Source organism: Aquarana catesbeiana, linkage group LG04, assembly GCF_042186555.1.
Source record: "Aquarana catesbeiana isolate 2022-GZ linkage group LG04, ASM4218655v1, whole genome shotgun sequence".
Classification (NCBI taxonomy): domain Eukaryota; kingdom Metazoa; phylum Chordata; class Amphibia; order Anura; family Ranidae; genus Aquarana; species Aquarana catesbeiana.
In genome coordinates, this window is record NC_133327.1 from 523,833,379 (window position 1) to 523,850,614 (window position 17,236).

General features: G+C 42.5%; 1 protein-coding gene and 2 pseudogenes across 4 annotated transcripts in view; all 3 read left to right on the plus strand.

Annotated features, from left to right (window-relative positions):
- The window catches only part of ADGB (androglobin), a 505,879-nt gene that overhangs the window by 311,075 nt on the left and 177,568 nt on the right, over window positions 1-17,236 (plus strand). The gene's annotated exons all lie outside the window — the stretch shown is intronic.
- On the plus strand, window positions 10,629-10,747 carry LOC141141693 (5S ribosomal RNA; annotated as a pseudogene).
- On the plus strand, window positions 11,249-11,367 carry LOC141141688 (5S ribosomal RNA; annotated as a pseudogene).

Sequence of the window (17,236 nt, forward strand, 5' to 3'; positions counted from 1 at the left end):
GTTTTTACAAAAAGTTGTCACTAAATGATATATTGTTCACACATGCCATGGTTATATGTGGAATTGCACCCCAAAATACATGCTGCTTCTCCTGAGTATGGGGATACCACATGTGTGGGACTTTTTGGGAGCCTAGCCACGTACGGGGACCCAAAAACCAAGTACTGCCTTCAGGATTTCTAAGGGCGTAAATTTTTGATTTCATTCCTCACTACCTATCACAGTTTTGAAGGCCATAAAATGCCAAGATGGCTGAAACCCCCCCAAATGACCCCATTTTGGAAAGTAGACACCCCAATCAATTTGCTGAGAGGCATGTTGAGTCCATGGAAAATGTTATATTTTGCCACAAGTTGCGGGAAAGTGACAAACTTTTTTTTTTTTTTTTTTGCACAAAATTGTCACTAAATGATATATTGCTCAAACATGCCATGGGCATATGTGGAATTGCACCCCAAAATACATTCTGGTGCTTCTACTGAGTGTGGGGATATTACATGTGTGGGACTTTTTGGGAGCTTAGTCGCGTACGGGGCCCCGAAAACCAATCACTGCCTTCAGGATTTCTAAGGGCATGAATTTTTAGATTCACTCCTCGCCACCTATCACAGTTTTGAAGAACATAAAATACCAAGATAGCACAACCCCCCCCCCAAATTACCCCATTTTGGAAAGTAGACACCCCAAGCTATTTGCTGAGAGGCATGGTGAGTATTTTGCAACTCTCATTTGTTTTTGAAAATGAAGAAAGACAAGAAAAATGTATTTTTTTTTCTTTTTTCAATTTTCAAAACTTTGTAACAAAAAGCGAGGTCTGCAAAATACTCACCATACCTCTCAGCAAATATCTTGGGGTGTCTACTTTCCAAAATGGGGTCATTTGGGAGGGTTTTGTGCCATCTGGGCATTCCATGGCCCCCAAAACTGTAATACGCAGTGAGGAGTGAAATAAAAAATTTACACCCTTAGAAAGCCTGAAGGCGGTGCTTAGTTTTTGGGGTCCCGTACACGGCTAGGCTCCCAAAAAGTCTCACCCATGTGGTATCCTCGTACTCAGGAGAAGCAACAGAATGTATTTTGGGGTGTAATTTCACATATGCCCATGGCATGTTTGAGCAATATATCATTTAGTGTCAACTTTTTGTAAAAACAATTTTTTTCTGTCATTATTCAATCACTTGGGACAAAAAAATTTAATATTCAATGGGCTCAACCTACCTCTGTGCAAAAAAAAAAATAGTCTTTTTCCTGCAACTTGTGTCAAAATATTCCATGGACTCGACATGCCTCTCAGCAAATAGCTTGGGGTGTCTACTTTATAAAATGGGGTCATTTGGGGGGGGGGGGGGGGGGTTTGAACCGTCCTGGCATTTTATGCACAACATTTAGAAGCTTATGTTACACATCACCCACTCTTCTAACCATTTGAAGACAAAGCCCTTTCTGACACTTTTTGTTCACATGAAAATTTTTTTTTTTTTGCAAGAAAATGACTTTGAACTCCAAACATCATATATTTTTTAAAGCAAAGGCCCTACAGATTAAAATAGTGGGTGTTTCATTTTTTTTTCCACACAGTATTTGTGCAGCGATTTTTCAAACGCACTTTTTTTGGAAAAAACACACTTTTTTAATTTTAATGCACTAAAACACACTATATTGCCCAAATGTTTGATGAAATAAAAAAGATGATCTTAGGCCGAGCACATGGATACCAAACACGGCATGCTTTAAAATGCGCACAAACGTGCAGCGGCCACAAACTACATACATTTTTAAAAGCCTTTAAAAGCCTTTACAGGTTACCAGTCACATGCATGGTGCAATTGCTGTTTACATATGACGCCAGACTGACGCTTGCGCTCGCCTTTGCGCGTGAGCGGGGGGGGGGGGGGGCACAGGGGTGTTTTTTTTTTTAATTATTTATTTTGCTTTTTTTATTTTATTTTTAAACTGTTCTTTTCATATATATTTTTTAATCATTCTTATTGTTATCTCAGGGAATGTAAATATCCCCTATGATAGCAATAGGTAGCGACAGGTACTCTTTTTTGAAAAAATTGGGGTCTATTAGACCCTAGATCTCTCCTCTGCCCTCAAAGCATCTGACCACACCAAGATTGGTGTGATAAAATGCCCAATTTCCCAATGGCGCTGTTTATATCCGGCGAAATCTAAGTAATGAAATGCTGGGGGCTTCCAGTTTCTTAGGTCATAGAGATCGGGGAGATTGGAGCCATTCTGGTCTCTGATTGGCTCTATGGTCAGCTGGCGGAACCACCAGCTGCATTTTCAGGTTTCCGGTTGGGACAGGAGAGCCAGAGAAAACCATGGAAAACGGTGGGGGGGGGACATTCCCTCCCACTTCTTGTAAAAGCAGTCTAGAGGCTAATTAGCCACTAGGATTGCTTTTACATGAAAGCCGACCGCTGACTGAAAAGAATAATAGCAAGATGATACCTAAACCCACAGGAATCATTCTGGTATAACCACTCAAAGTCCAGCAACATACCAGTACGTTGCTGGTCTTTGTTGGGCATATATTGTAATCTTATTTTTTTCATGCAGCCTGTGGGCTGAACGAAAAAAAGAGATTGATCAGTGGGTATGCCTACCATTAGAATACCTCCCTTCATCCACCAACTTCTAATGATGGGCATACATGCACCATTTTATTTTTAACTGTGGTAGTGAAATCACCTCCTACAGCGCTGGAGTTACGGCTTTATGTATCGTGGAAGCAAACGCTGTTGCTGTCAAGATAAATAAATCAGTGCTGCAGCTGAATGGCCTAAAAAGTATAGGCCGAAGTATGGGGGCATCCGCTCCAAAAGTTAGGAGCAAATCCCTCCTCCACCCCTGCTGCCCCCATGCTTCGGCATATATGCTCTTTTTTTTAACTGTGGTGGTGAAATCACCTCCTACAGCACTGGAGTCACGGCTTTATGTATCGTGGTGCTGTCAGGATAAATAAATCCACGCTGCAGCTGAATGGTGTACCTGAAAACAAAAAAATGGTTAACAATAAAACACAGTAAACAGTAAAGTATAAAAAAATTACATACCTGAAAAGCAAACATGATAAAACATAATAACAATAAAACATCGCAGAATAGAATACAGTAAAAAGAGCAGAACAATAGAGAATAATAAAACAACAACTATTTTAGTTTTTTTTATTTTATATATTTTTTGTGTTTTTTTTTACTTTTTTTTTCTTACACTTTTTTTTTGTAACTGTAACAGATGTAACTGTAACGGTTCCAGGTTCGGGTCTCTCAAAATGCAATGGCATCTTGGAAGACCCTGTGAAAGTGTGTCCTAGTCTATGCAGTGCTGTACCCTACACTAAAACTCCACTAGTGTATGGTAGTGTTTAAAACATTCACCAATGCAAAGATCAGGATTGTCAGGACAGGAGGGACAATAATAGCGGGTGTCACGCCTATATCCACGCTTGCTACAGACACGACATCTTCTTTGGGTGGCTCGTTGGGTAGGGGTACTCGGGAGGACATACGGAAAATCCCTCTCATGCAGCCGGCTTACTGCATTTGGACTGGGAAGGTGAGGTGGAGCACCGTCTGGAAAAAGAAGGGCTCTGACGATCTGTTCCTGGAATTTAAGGAAGGATCCAGTCTGTCCTGAAGCTCTGTATAGCACATGAGCGTTCAGCAAAGCCAATTGAAATAAGTATACAGACACCTTTTTGTACCAGCGTCTGGCCTTACGGGCAACTGGGTATGGCGTCAACAACTGGTTGTTGAGGTCCACCCCTCCCATATTTTGGTTATATTCATGGACACAGAGGGATTTCTCCACAACACCAGTCAAGGAATTCGGACCGTCGTGTCTGCATGAAGGGAGGAAAGAAGGAAAACATCCTTATTATCCCTCCACTTCAAAGCGAGCAAGTTATTACACTTTAAGCAGGCTCTCTCCCCCAGTCTAAGACAAGAATCTACAAGCCGCTGGGGAAAGCCCCGGTGATTGGATCGCACGGTGCCATATACGCCAATCTGATGATCAAACAAGTGACTAAAAAGTGGCACGCTCATGTAATAATTGTCCACATGCAAATGGTACCCCTTTCCGAATAAGGGTGACACCAAGTCACACACAATCTTGCCAGCGCTGCCTATGTAATCTGGGCAATTTGGCGGCTCTACTTGACTATCTCTTCCCTCATAAACCATAAAACTACATGTATAGCCTGTGGCCCTGTCACAGAGCTTATACATCTTGACCCTGTATCTGGCATGCTTGTTGGGAAGATACTGTTTGAAAGACAAGCATCCAGAAAACTTAATCAGGGACTTATCAGCACAGACAACTTGATGGGGAGTAAACAAGTCTACAAAATGTTGGTTGAAGTGGATTACGAGGGGCCGAATTTTGTAGAGCTTATCATATCCAGGGTCTCCAGGAGGACAACAGAGTTCATTGTTGTTGAAATGCATGAACCGCAAGATCTGCTCGTATTGTGCCCTGGTCATGGAGGCAGAGAGCATGGGCATATGGTAAATTGGGTCAGTGGACCAATATGACTGCAACATACTCATTTTAACTATGCCCATGTCAAGGGATAGGCCCAGAAAGATCTTAAATTCGGAAACCGTAATTGGTTTCCAATCTCTGGCAAGGGCAGACTTAGCGGCGATGAATTGACCAGCATACAAATTACTTTGGTCCACAATAATCTATAGAGATCTTCTGTGAAAAACAGTGAATAAAAATCAAGTGACGTAAAATAGACTGTTTCCACCTGAATTCCGGGTTGGCCAGTGAATGGGGGAAGTACGGGTGCTGCAGAAGTGGTGGGCTCCCAATTAGGATTGGCAAATTCTGCAGGAAGGACACTATGGGCATGACGGGCCTGTCTTTGTCTTCTTGGTGGCAGCGGGACACTACTTGTGCTTGCCACCTCGCCAGCCTGAACTGCACTATGGGACTCGCCACGTCACCACATGATACTGCAGTGCTGGTTTGACTACAGCCAGGATGTACTAGGCAGCTGGTGCTTGCCAGTTGACCAGAAGTATGAGCGGCACTAGCACTTCTCTGCTCCATACGAGAGCCCTGCGGTTCTTGCACCTCAACAACAGCAGAAGAAGATCGGTGTCTGGTATGCCTCACCTTGGCAGGGACCACAACTCCGTCGTCAGAGCTATCTGTCATGGAGCCGCTGTCGTCTACAGGATCGTATTCTGTGCCTGAATCTGACAGATGAGTGACTTCCTCTTCACTATCTGTCATGCTCAGAAACGTGTAGGCCTCTTCCCTAGTGTACCTTCGATTTGCCATTTTGGGCTCTAAATTTACTGGTACACTAGTGAGACTCATAGGTAAAAAAGCTCCTAGGCTGTTGGCAACTGTATCAAACGCTACCAAAAAAACTGTTAGCGATTGCAGGGATCAGGCCTGACTCTGCGAACGCTGCAGTTATGTGTTTAGTGTTTTGTAAGTGACAGTGATCGATCGATACTGCATTTGGGTAGGCTGGGCTGGAATGGGCGGAGGGGCTAAACGCAGGTGCTAGAAGGTATCTGGGCTGATCCTGCTAACACTGCATTTTTGGGAACCTTAAACTGCTGGGGATGCTAGTATAGATCTAATCAGATATCGATCCGTTCAGACACTATACCACTAAGGAAGTGTATGCTGCGTGCGTGGGTGTTAGCGGTACTGGCGGTACTGGCACTAATCTGACGCTGCCTGGGGCAATGCAGATCCTATCTGACCCTAAAACCTAACTGATATAACCTGCCGGGCGATCAGGAGATTAAACCTCTATTGGGTAATAAACGGCGGGTATAAAAAACAAACTAACTAACCACTCTGCTTCTGTTTACATTTCAGTAGCAGAGGAAGCTTCCCATTCGTCAGGAGCTATTGTGAGGGGATGGCCATTAATCAGTGGCCTCCCCCTCAGGACGGATCGCTCCTGCAATGATGCTGACCGCCTCGGGGCACTGGGGGCCGCCCTTGGGTACGTTACTCTGCCTGCCCATGCCATTCTGCCAACGTATATCGTCGTGAGGCGCAAGTGGTTAATCCAACTTGGGATAGGACCTGGGATGCTATATAGGATCATGGTGCTATATTCCAATCCCAGAGCAAAAATAAGAACGAATGGGATACTTTCAGATTATCTTAAAATATCAAACGGTACCCGACAAGGATGCCTTGTATCTCCCTTATTGTATTCGATAGTTATGGAACATTTGACAACAGCTATCCAAAATAATGAGGATATTCAAGGGATAAGAGTTAAGGGAAAGGAATACAAAATGTCAGTATATGCAGATGATTTATTAATATATGTTACCAACCCAGAAGTGACTATACCAAATCTTGTGAAGGAATTTAAGAGATTTGGGAATTTAAGTAATTTTAAAGTCAATTATGATAAGTCAGAGATGTTAAATATATCATTGCCAAATAAAGATCAGGAGCTTCTTCAGGAAAATTTCCCTTTTAAATGGCAAAAAGTGGCAATTAAATATCTAGGGATATATATCCCAACTGATATGACTAAATTACAGGAATGGAATTATTCACCAATGATACGTAAGATTTTAAAATTACTCCGAAAATCTGATTAACTGGTCCACTCATGGTTGGGCAGAATTAATACAGTAAAAATTGATATATTACCAAAATTACTGTATTTATTCCAAGCTATACCTCTGAACCACCCAATTAATTTAATGGCGCAGCTATGTAAGGCTGTAGGAAGCGTTATTTGGGCTCATAAAACTCCACAAATAAGAAGGGATATATTAATTAGGACAAAAAAGAATGGAGGCCTCGCTCTACTTGATTTTACAAAATATCTACAAACTGCATCTTTAAATAGGATTATAGACTGGTACCATAATATGGAATATAAACAATGGGTAGTTTTGGAATAAGACATAATCGGATTGCAACCTAAATCTCTTCCGTGGATTAAACCCCAGTTTAGACCCAAGAAACAAGATTTAACCTTATTTACGTTATCAATTCTAAAGATATGGGATAAAATCTTGAAAAGTGGAGGTCTATCCACATTGATGGGACCAATGACTCCATTATTTTCGAATCCAGAATTTCCTCCAGCATTAGGGGTTAAAAACTTTCTTAAATGGAAAAGGACTGAAAATGTAAGGATAGTTCAGACCCTGAATGGTAAGCCTCCACGATTGTCCGAACTGGGACCTGAACATGAACATAAATGGAAGCAATATCAACAGTTAGATACATATATTAGGACTAGTATACAACCTCCCTTAGTTGGCAGACATTAACTATTTTTGAACAATTATTAATAAAGGAACAAAGACAGACTCATAATCTATCAACTATATATAAGCTCCTACTTCCTATGGAACCTCTTAATGAGCTAATATATATGAAAATGTGGGGGAAGGAAATGGGGAGCTTGATCCCACTGGCAGAGTGGGATAGGGCATTTCTTTAATCGTACATCACGGGACACAGAGCCATAGTAATTACTATGTGGGTTATAGTCCACCTTCAGGTGCTGGACACTGGCACACCCTAAACAGGAAGTTGCCTTCCTATATAACCCTTCCCATCCCGGGAATATCTCAGTTTTTTCACCAGTGTCTAAGGTGTTGGTCACGAGTGAAGATGTGCTGTGCTGAGCTCCACAGAAGCAATCCTTGCTGGGGCTAGCTCTGCAGCCGGATCCATTTAAGGTGTCTTTTAGGCCGAATTGAATGGTACCCGGGCGTCGTGTCTGAAGAAACGAGGTTTTGCCTGTAAACGTTCTCTTTTTAGAGAACTGGACCCCGGGATCCAGTACTTTTGGTATTAAGGCCATGAAGTTTTACTGGCGGAGGTGCTATTTCAGGTCCAGGATTGTGGGTTCCCCCTGAAGGTTTGTTAACGGAACCCACCGTGAAGGGTGAAGATTGGGTCTGTTGGTTTTTACTACAGAAAACTCTGCGGCGGGAAAGGTAAGTGGAGTTTTCTAAGGAATTTTTGAATTTTCCTATGAAATGTCTCCTTTAGTTAGTAAATATTGTCATGCCTATGTGTCACCACTGGGGGCTGTATGGCGCACATACCTTCTCATGCTTCCTCAAGAGATAACGCTGTGTCCGAAGCAGCAGGCTTCTTTTTCACTCCAGCCAGCAGCAGACCTCCGGTAAGTCTGGGAGGGTTTTTCTCTTCACCACACACCTCCCACCTGTGCTGTATTCTCCCCCTCTTCACGAGGAAGAGCGTCAGGAGAAAAACAATTTAAAAAAAAGGATCAGCACGCAGCTCTACTCGGCGGCTTCCAGGCTCTCCTTGCCATTTTTTTTCCCCTCACATGACGATCCTGTAGGATCAGAGGCCCGCGCACGTGCTGGAAACTCTTTTAAAAAAAAAAAAGAGGGGGGCCGAAGGCGGCGGAGGGGGTGGAGCTTAGCGCGGCATTGGCGTTCTGCAACGTCCAGCACAGGAATGTGTTTTTTAAAGCACCATTATTACTGCTGCAAGCTGACGGAGGGACACAAGACGAATTCCCTCAGGGGACCGTCCTGAGGCTGATGACTCCTCTTCTGAGGTGTCAAATGCAGGAGAGTCAGCTTTCGCAATCTGTAAGATTGATGGTACAATTTCTTGCTGAATGATCCACTCCACATTTATGTACCCTTAACTGAGTGTTTGGGTTCGCTAAAGCCTCCTCAAGCCGTGCATGCTTTTTCCTGTCCATTCATTGCTAGAAATGTTTTTTTATATCTGGAGGATCACCCAGATAAGCATTATTTTCCTTTCTAAAAAGTTTTCACACTTTATCCTATGGTAGAGGAAATTCACTAAGTAGGGTATACCAGCAATTAACGCTACTATATCCTTTGTGAATAAGTTTGATTTGTCCGGCAGACAATACTCAAATACTTATGCCATGTACACACGGGCGGACTTTTCGACCAAACTGGTCCGAGGGGACGAATCCGTCAGACAATCTGACCGTGTGTGGGCTTTATCAGACCTGCAGCGGACTTTTTCAGTCGAAAATCAGACAGACTTTAGATTTGGAACATGTTTCAAATCTTTCAGACGGACTCGAGTCCGGTCGAAAAATCCGCTCGTCTGTATGCTTGTCCGATGGACGAAAACCGACGCTAGGGCAGCTATTGGCTACTGGCTATCAACTTCCCCATTTTAGTCCGGTCGTACGTCATCACGTACGAATCCATCGGACTTTGGTGTGATCGTGTGTAGGCAAGTCCTTCATTCGCAAGTCCGTTGGAAGTCCGTCAAAAGTCCATCGGAAAGACCGTCGGACCTTTGATGCTGAAAAGTTCGCCCGTGTGTACACAGCATAAGGGATCCAACGGATAAAAGGTTGGAATTCCTACTAAAAAAAAACCACTTTTTTCTCTGGCAAATTCTATCCTTTAGGCCTTGCGCCCTTCGCTAAGCATCATGCAAGAAGCTCCTGGCTAGTCTTCCTTTTTGCGGTGAAACAGCTATCTGGGGATATTTTGAATAATGTATCCAAAGAATTTCTAGTGAAAAAGTACCCCTTTTGCCATTTAAGTGAAGAAGTAAATGTATTTTCGTTTCAAAGCTCCTTCTTCTGTGCTGGGGCACCAGCCTCCAGGCAGCCATGATGGCTTCCGCCGTCAGGTTCAATGGGTAATCCTCAGGGTTAGCCCCAGAGACAAAACAGGTCTTGGGAGGAAAGCCTAAAAGATACTGAAGCCTCCTTATGAGGAGGTGTACCTGCTTGCTCAATAGGGATAATTCTTCTGCAGTTCTCAGGGATTCAGCAGAAGGAGTGTCAAGACGAATGGGAGACTTCCTCAATAGCTCCAAGGTACAAACTGGAGTTCCAAGAGTTTCCGTCTCCTCGTTTTCTCAGAAACGTTCCTAAGGAGTCTTTCTCTCAAGCATTGGTGTTCATGGCGGCCCCATGTAAGAGCAGAGGTTGAGGTTTGGTTAAATCCAAATGGACATTGTGGATTTCAAAAATCTAAATTCAATTCCTGAATATAACCTCTCTTTTTTTTTTTTTTTTGCATGAAGTCAATCTAATCAGACATCAAAGATGCATATCTCCATATGCCTATTTCCTTGCTCACTAGTAATATCTACTTTTCAAAGTGGAAAATCTTCATTTTCAGTGTGTAGCTCTGCTTTCCGATCTAGCTACTGCACCTTGAGTACAAAGGTTCTGGCTCCTCTTTTAGCCAGATTGAGGGCCCAAGGTATAATGATTATGGTTTACCTAGTCGATCTGTTCTTGATAGACCAGTTGGTAGCCTGCTTAGACCAAAGTATGGTCACTACATTTGACTACCTGGAATATCTAGGTCGGATTCTCAACCTAGGAGAAATCTTCTTTAAAAACCATGAAGAAAATACTTGGGTCTGATCATAGGTACACCCAGAAAAGGGTATTCATACCCCAGACAAAGATCAGTGCCATAAAGGAACTGATTTAGGTGGTCGAAGCAAGATGAATTTCTCCTATTCAACTTTGCATGAGGTTGTTGGGAAAGATGGTGGCTTCGTTCGAGGCCGTTCCTTATGCTCAGTTTCATTCAAGACTGCTGCAAAACAGTATCCTATCGGCTTGAAACAAAGGGTTCAAGCTCTACATTCCCAATGTGTCTGATTCCAAAGCCTATGGCCACATCACCCTGATAGCGCCCAATCTCGTCTGATCTTGGAGGCTAAGCAGGGTCAGGCCTGGTTAGTACCCGGATGAAAGACCACCTGGAAATACCAGGTGCTGGAGGCTGGGTGCGTCGGAGCCTCAGTTTATGGTTAATATCCAAAAATCTGCAAAGGGGAAAATCCTTCCTTCACTTACCTGGGAAATAGTAACAACATATTCCAACCCTTTTTGTTTAGGTTGGGGAACAGTCCTGAAAGAGGCAACTGTCCAAGAGAAGTGGCCCAGATCAGAAATGGCCTTGCCCATAAACATTTTAGAAATTCAGGCAGGGCACTTGGTCCTGAGGACCTGAACATTCAGTTTACAGTATTGTCCTGCCAGGATTCAATTCATCAATGCCACAGCAATGGTCTATATTAATCACCAGGGGGGCACAAGAAGTTGTGCGGCCAAGAGAAAGGTGAATCATATCCTATCTTGGGCAGAAATCAATGTACTTTGCCTATCGGCAGTCTTCATCCTAGGAATAGAAAATTGGCAGGCGGACTACTTGAGTCGCCAGCAGTTGTGCCTGGGAGGTTCCTTCACCCCCGATACCTTCCTGTCAATGTGTCTGATTCCAAAGCCTATGGCCACATCACCCTGATAGCGCCCAATCTCGTCTGATCTTGGAGGCTAAGCAGGGTCAGGCCAGGTTAGTACCCGGATGAAAGACCACCTGGAAATACCAGGTGCTGGAGGCTGGGTGCGTCGGAGCCTCAGTTTATGGTTAATATCCAAAAATCTGCAAAGGGGAAAATCCTTCCTTCACTTACCTGGGAAATAGTAACAACATATGCCAACCCTTTTTGTTTAGGTTGGGGAACAGTCCTGAAAGAGGCAACTGTCCAAGAGAAGTGGCCCAGATCAGAAATGGCCTTGCCCATAAACATTTTAGAAATTCAGGCAGGGCACTTGGTCCTAAGGACCTGAACATTCAGTTTACAGTATTGTCCTGCCAGGATTCAATTCGTCAATGCCACAGCAATGGTCTATATTAATCACCAGGGGGGCACAAGAAGTTGTGCGGCCCAGAGAAAGGTGAATCATATCCTATCTTGGGCAGAAAACAATGTACTTTGCCTATCGGCAGTCTTCATCCTAGGAATAGAAAATTGGCAGGCGGACTACTTGAGTCGCCAGCAGTTGTGCCCGGGAGGTTCCTTCACCCCGATACCTTCCTGTCAATATGTCAAAGATGGGGGATCCCTGACATAAATCTGTTTGCATCCAGGTTCAACAAAGAAATCGACAACTTTGTGTCAAGAACAAAAGATCCGCTAGCATGCGGAACAGATGCCTTTCTATTCCCGTGGAATCGGTTCTCATTGATTTATGCATTCCCTCCTATTCTGCCTGCATCCATGACTTCTTAGCAGGATCAAGCAGGAAGGTCGTTGTTTCTTGTGACCCCCAGCGGGACCCAGGAAATCTTGGTATGCAGAGATCGTAAAGATGGCAGTAGGGGACCCAAAAAAATGGACCCTACCATCACGGCCACTCTCGCAAGGTCCAGAGTTCCATCCTACTTTACAAACGCTAAATTTAACGGTCTGGCTATTGAGACCCACACTCTGAAGAAGCGTGGGGAGTCAGGTTCAGTAGTTTTCTACCTTGGTTAATGCAAAGCAGCCGGCCTCCATAATTATATATTATGGAGTCTGGGAAACATACGTCTCCTGGTGTGAAACCAGGAGCTGCACCCCAGGAAATAGGTCAAAGGTAGAGTCCTTGACTTTCTGCAGATGGGGTGAGAAATAAAGCTGGCCTTGAGTGCTTTCTAAGGACAGGTCTCGATCTTATCAGTATTATTTCAACGACCACTTGCTTTGCATTCTTTGGTTCGTAACTTTATTCAGGGGGTAACACGGCTTAATCTCCGGTTAGGTAACCCCTGAACCCTTGGGACTTGAATTTAGTTTTGTCGGCATTACAAAACAGCCTTTTTTTGGCCCAATACAACATATTCCCTTGGTCCTTTTTTGACAAGGAAACTATTTTTTTCTGGTAACCATATCTGCTGCAAGAAGGGTATCAGAATTGGCTGCTCTTTCTTGTAAAGAGCCATATGTTTTATTGTTCACAAGGATATGGTAGTATTGCATCCTCATCCTAACTTTTTACAAAAGGTAGTATCAGGTTTTTATCTAAACCAGGATATTGTTCTACCTTCATTTTTTCACAACCTCGGTTCTTTGGAAGAAAAATCACTACATTCCCTTGATGTGGTGAGAGCAGTCAAAGTCTACTTAAAGGCGATTGCTCATATTCGGAAAACGGATGTTTTGTTCGTGTTGTCTGAAGGTCCTAAAAGAGGATAGGCAGCATCAAAATCTACTATTCTAAATATATTCAACAAGTAATCATTCAAGCTTATGATTTAAAGAGGTAGATTCCATCCTCTCAAATCAAAACGCACTGTTAGTGCTTCATGAGCAGTACATCACCAAGCCTCCATGGTCCAATTCTGCAAGGCTGCAACTTGGTCTTCAATCCATACCTTTACCAGATTTTATCTGGTGGATGTAAAAAGACATGAGGATGTCGCCTTTGGGCACAGTGTACTGCAGGCAGCAGTATAAATCCTCTGTTCTCATGGTGCCCTACTTTGGTTGTGTCTCCCTCCCCTCTGTTGGCATTGCTCTGGCACATCCCACATAGTAATTACTATGGCTCTGTGTCCCGTGATGTACGATTAAAGAAAATAAGATTTTTATAACAGCTTACCTGTAACATCCTTTTCTTTTGACATACATCACGGGACACAGAGGTCCTGCCCCTCTTTCTAGTATACACGTGTATTGCTTTGCTACAAAACTGAGATACTCCCGGTATGGGAGGGGTTATATAGGGAGGCAACTTCCTGTTTAGGGTGTGCCAGTGTCCAGCACCTGAAGGTGGACTATAGCCCACATAGTAATTACTATGGCTCTGTGTCCTGTGATATACATCAAAAGAAAAGGATTTTACAAGTAAGCTGTTATAAAAATCCTATTTTTCCCTGGCACATAAACTTCAATAGCGATAAGAAACCAAGAAAGGAATTATAAAATTATTATGAGATGGTGTAGGACCCCAAAGGAATTACATAGAATAAACTGAGATAATTCAGAAATATGTTGGAGATGCCTTAAGGAAAGGGGGACTATGACACATATATGGCATAACAGTTCTATGGTGAAGGAGATCGGGGACAATATTTTCAAAATCTATCGGAAGATATTGGGATTTGAGGTACAATCAAGTGTAAATATTTCAATATTGAATAATATTCCAGGAGCTAGAAAAACAATCAAGACAGATATCCTCCACAATATGATAACAGCAGCCAAGACAATAATAGCCCGAAAGTGGTAGCAAGCAAATAGCCCCACAATGGCAGAATGGGTTCATGAGATAAGTGAAATACAGAAAATAGAGACAATGATAATGACTGAAGAGAAAATGAGTACCCAAAACTCAAAAATATGGGAAAAATGGGAAGCGTTCAGGTCCTCTGCAAACTTATTCAATTACTTATGAAGGGTATGAACCACCCTAACGAACGCATATTGTTGAGGGGAGGTGGGGGGGTGGGTTTTTTTTTTTTCTTTTCTTGGGAGGGGAATGGAGATGTGGCTGTTGAGAAGGAATGGTAGGAAGATAATGTAAGTGACCCTATGTATGAGAATAGAGTATTGAAATTGTTTTAATAAATAGCTAGAACAAAGAGTCAGATTACTCTGAAAGATTCTAGAATGGAGAATGGAGATGTAGCTGTTGAGAAGGAATGGTAGGAAGATAATGTAAGTGACCCTATGTATGAGAATAGAATATTGAAATTGTTTTAATATATAGCTAGAACAAAGAGTCAGATTACTCTGAAAGATTCTAGAATGCTGTGAATATGTATTTGTATTAAAAGAAAAAATAATAAAAAGAGATTGAAAACAAAAAAACACACTAAAATGAATTTTACGGCAAACCAGCACAATGAACGACCCAATTCTTTGTTAAAATATTAAAGATGAAGTTATACCAAGTAAATAGATACCCAAAATGTCAAACCTTAAATTTGTCTGCACCCGTGAAATGGCAACATACTTCAGTAGCCTATATTTTCTATTGGTGACACTACAGGCATCAGACGTCGTGCAGCCGCTTACTCACAAAGTTGTTGTTTGCAGATGCTTCCACCACTCTCCCTTCCTGCGATCTTTTTTTTACTGGGGGACCCAACACTATCTCTGACCAGACAGCGCCCCATGTGATATCCCCTTACTAGGAGCAATTTATTCTCCATGTAGTAACAGCTGACAGGACAATCTATGGTATTTGATATCAGTGGTGCCATACTATAAGTGGTATACATATATAAGTGGTTTGTGTTCTGTCCTGGGCTTTGGATTTGCTCATTTCTCGGTGACAAGCGTTGGTTCATGGATCTGTTCCCTGCCGGCAAACCATTCATTCCCATTTTTTCTTTAAGTTGGATGCTACCTGATGTTGGCTTAGGAGCAACACGATAATTATATACCTCACCATCAGACCCTGAAGAAGAGGTTCCAACATTTATAACCTTGAGATGCGTCGAGCCTCTGTTTCAGCCCCTTGCTGAAACAGTCTGTGTGGGGTTAATTGCATTATTGTAAACAGATATCAAAAAAAGAAAAATAAATCAGCGCGAAGTGGTAAATAATGTAATGAAGCAGCTGAACACTAGGGTCAAAATTCAAATCCCTTAATAAAATCAATATAACAGACAGTGCAGCGCTAAAACCAAAAAACAGATAGAACAAACTAAAATTGAAATCCACCACAGTGTAAAATCAATAAGTCCATGGGAATAATCCTGATATCATCTTCATATCCGAGCAGAACACTTGCTTAGCAAAGAAGTGATTCAGAGAAATCCCACCACCAAGGTAAAAGATGGCCTCTCACCTGATGGCGTGGACCCTTTAACTACAGAGGGTCAGAGAGAGCCTTTTCATAAAACCAAAAGGTAAACAGCATGCAGAGGCATCCGTCAGGGACTCGGCATAAGGTACTCCAATTTGACAATATGTATGAAAAAGAACAACAGAAAAATAGTGCTCTCTGTAATATATGACTCTTTATTATATAAAAAGTGGTAACACTCACATAAGAAGCACTTGACAAGTGCATGTAAACAATCAGAAGCGAAGGAGATCTTCCGGACAATGATGCAGATGCGCAGTGGCCGCGGGTGACGTCACGACGTTGTCCTCGTTCTGGACGCGTTGCGTCCCAGTGGGCGGGGACTTCATCAGCAGATGAGGACACGACGTGGGCACCCGCACTATATACCAGGTGAGTAACCATGACAACGCAGAACGCCGCATGATCAACCTCACGCAAACCCGGAAATCAATCCGGATATGACCCCTCAGAGTGAAATGTATAATAAACGGAAGCATCTATTCCAATGCACCTAAAACCACTAAGGGGGAATTCAGATTAAAATACAAAGATGCATCAATCCTAAAAAATTGTGCATCAATCCTTAAAAGGAAATATGCTAAAACGAAAGCCAGTGAAGAATATTTGGCAATCATTAATGTAAATTTAGATAAAATTTCTATAAAATGTTACTATCTGAAATGTAACTAATTAAGATATATGTGAGTCATCCGCGGCCACTGTCACCCTAAAATTACAATATCATAACAACAAAAATAAAACAATTAACGATCGGATATAAAGCAATTAGTGTCGAAATCCACGTTTAACCCTTCAGGGCAGAGAACCCTAGTTTCAAAGATCCAATATGATTCTCTTTTACTCAGTTGCCTTATAAAATTACCACCCCTCCAGTGCCTAGTGACCCTCTCTATACCCCAAAATCTCAAACTTTTTGGATTCTGATGGTGATGGAGTTTAAAGTGTCTGGAAACATTGTGGGTTTTCAGGCCTTTTTTGATATTATTGACATGCTCTGCGAGCCTCACGTGTAGGGGTCTGGATGTTCTAACAATATACTGGAGCCCGCACCCGCACTCCAGCATATACACAACCCCTACCGTGTCACGGGTGATCAACTGTTTAATTTCATACTCCTTATTAGTAGCAGAGGCCAAAAACTTTTTCCTTTTCTTTATATTCCCCTTAGCATGCTTGCATGGAATGCATTTACCACAAGCATAGAAACCACCCAAAAAGGAGAACAACCTGTCAGATGTGGGGACAGGGGAGTTCAGAACACTGGGGGCCAAACGATCCCTTAACGATGGAGCCTTCTTATATATGAACTGGGGACGGTCGGGGAGCATGGGGCCTAAAATTTTATCCTGTTTTAAGATAGGCCAGTTCTTAAGCACTACTTTCTCAAAGGTACGGTATTGCACATTATAATCAAGTACCATCTTAAAGTTATGATTATCTTTGGGAATATCCCTAACGGTATCGGAGACAAGTGTGGTTCTGTCTAAACTTTTAACTTTAGTAATCTCATCCTCTAACCTGGAACGATCATACCCTTTCTGTTCAAACCTTGATGTCAGGATCTGTGACTGTGCGATAAAATCATCATCTGAGGTACAATTCCTCCGCAACCTGATATACTGACCCCTG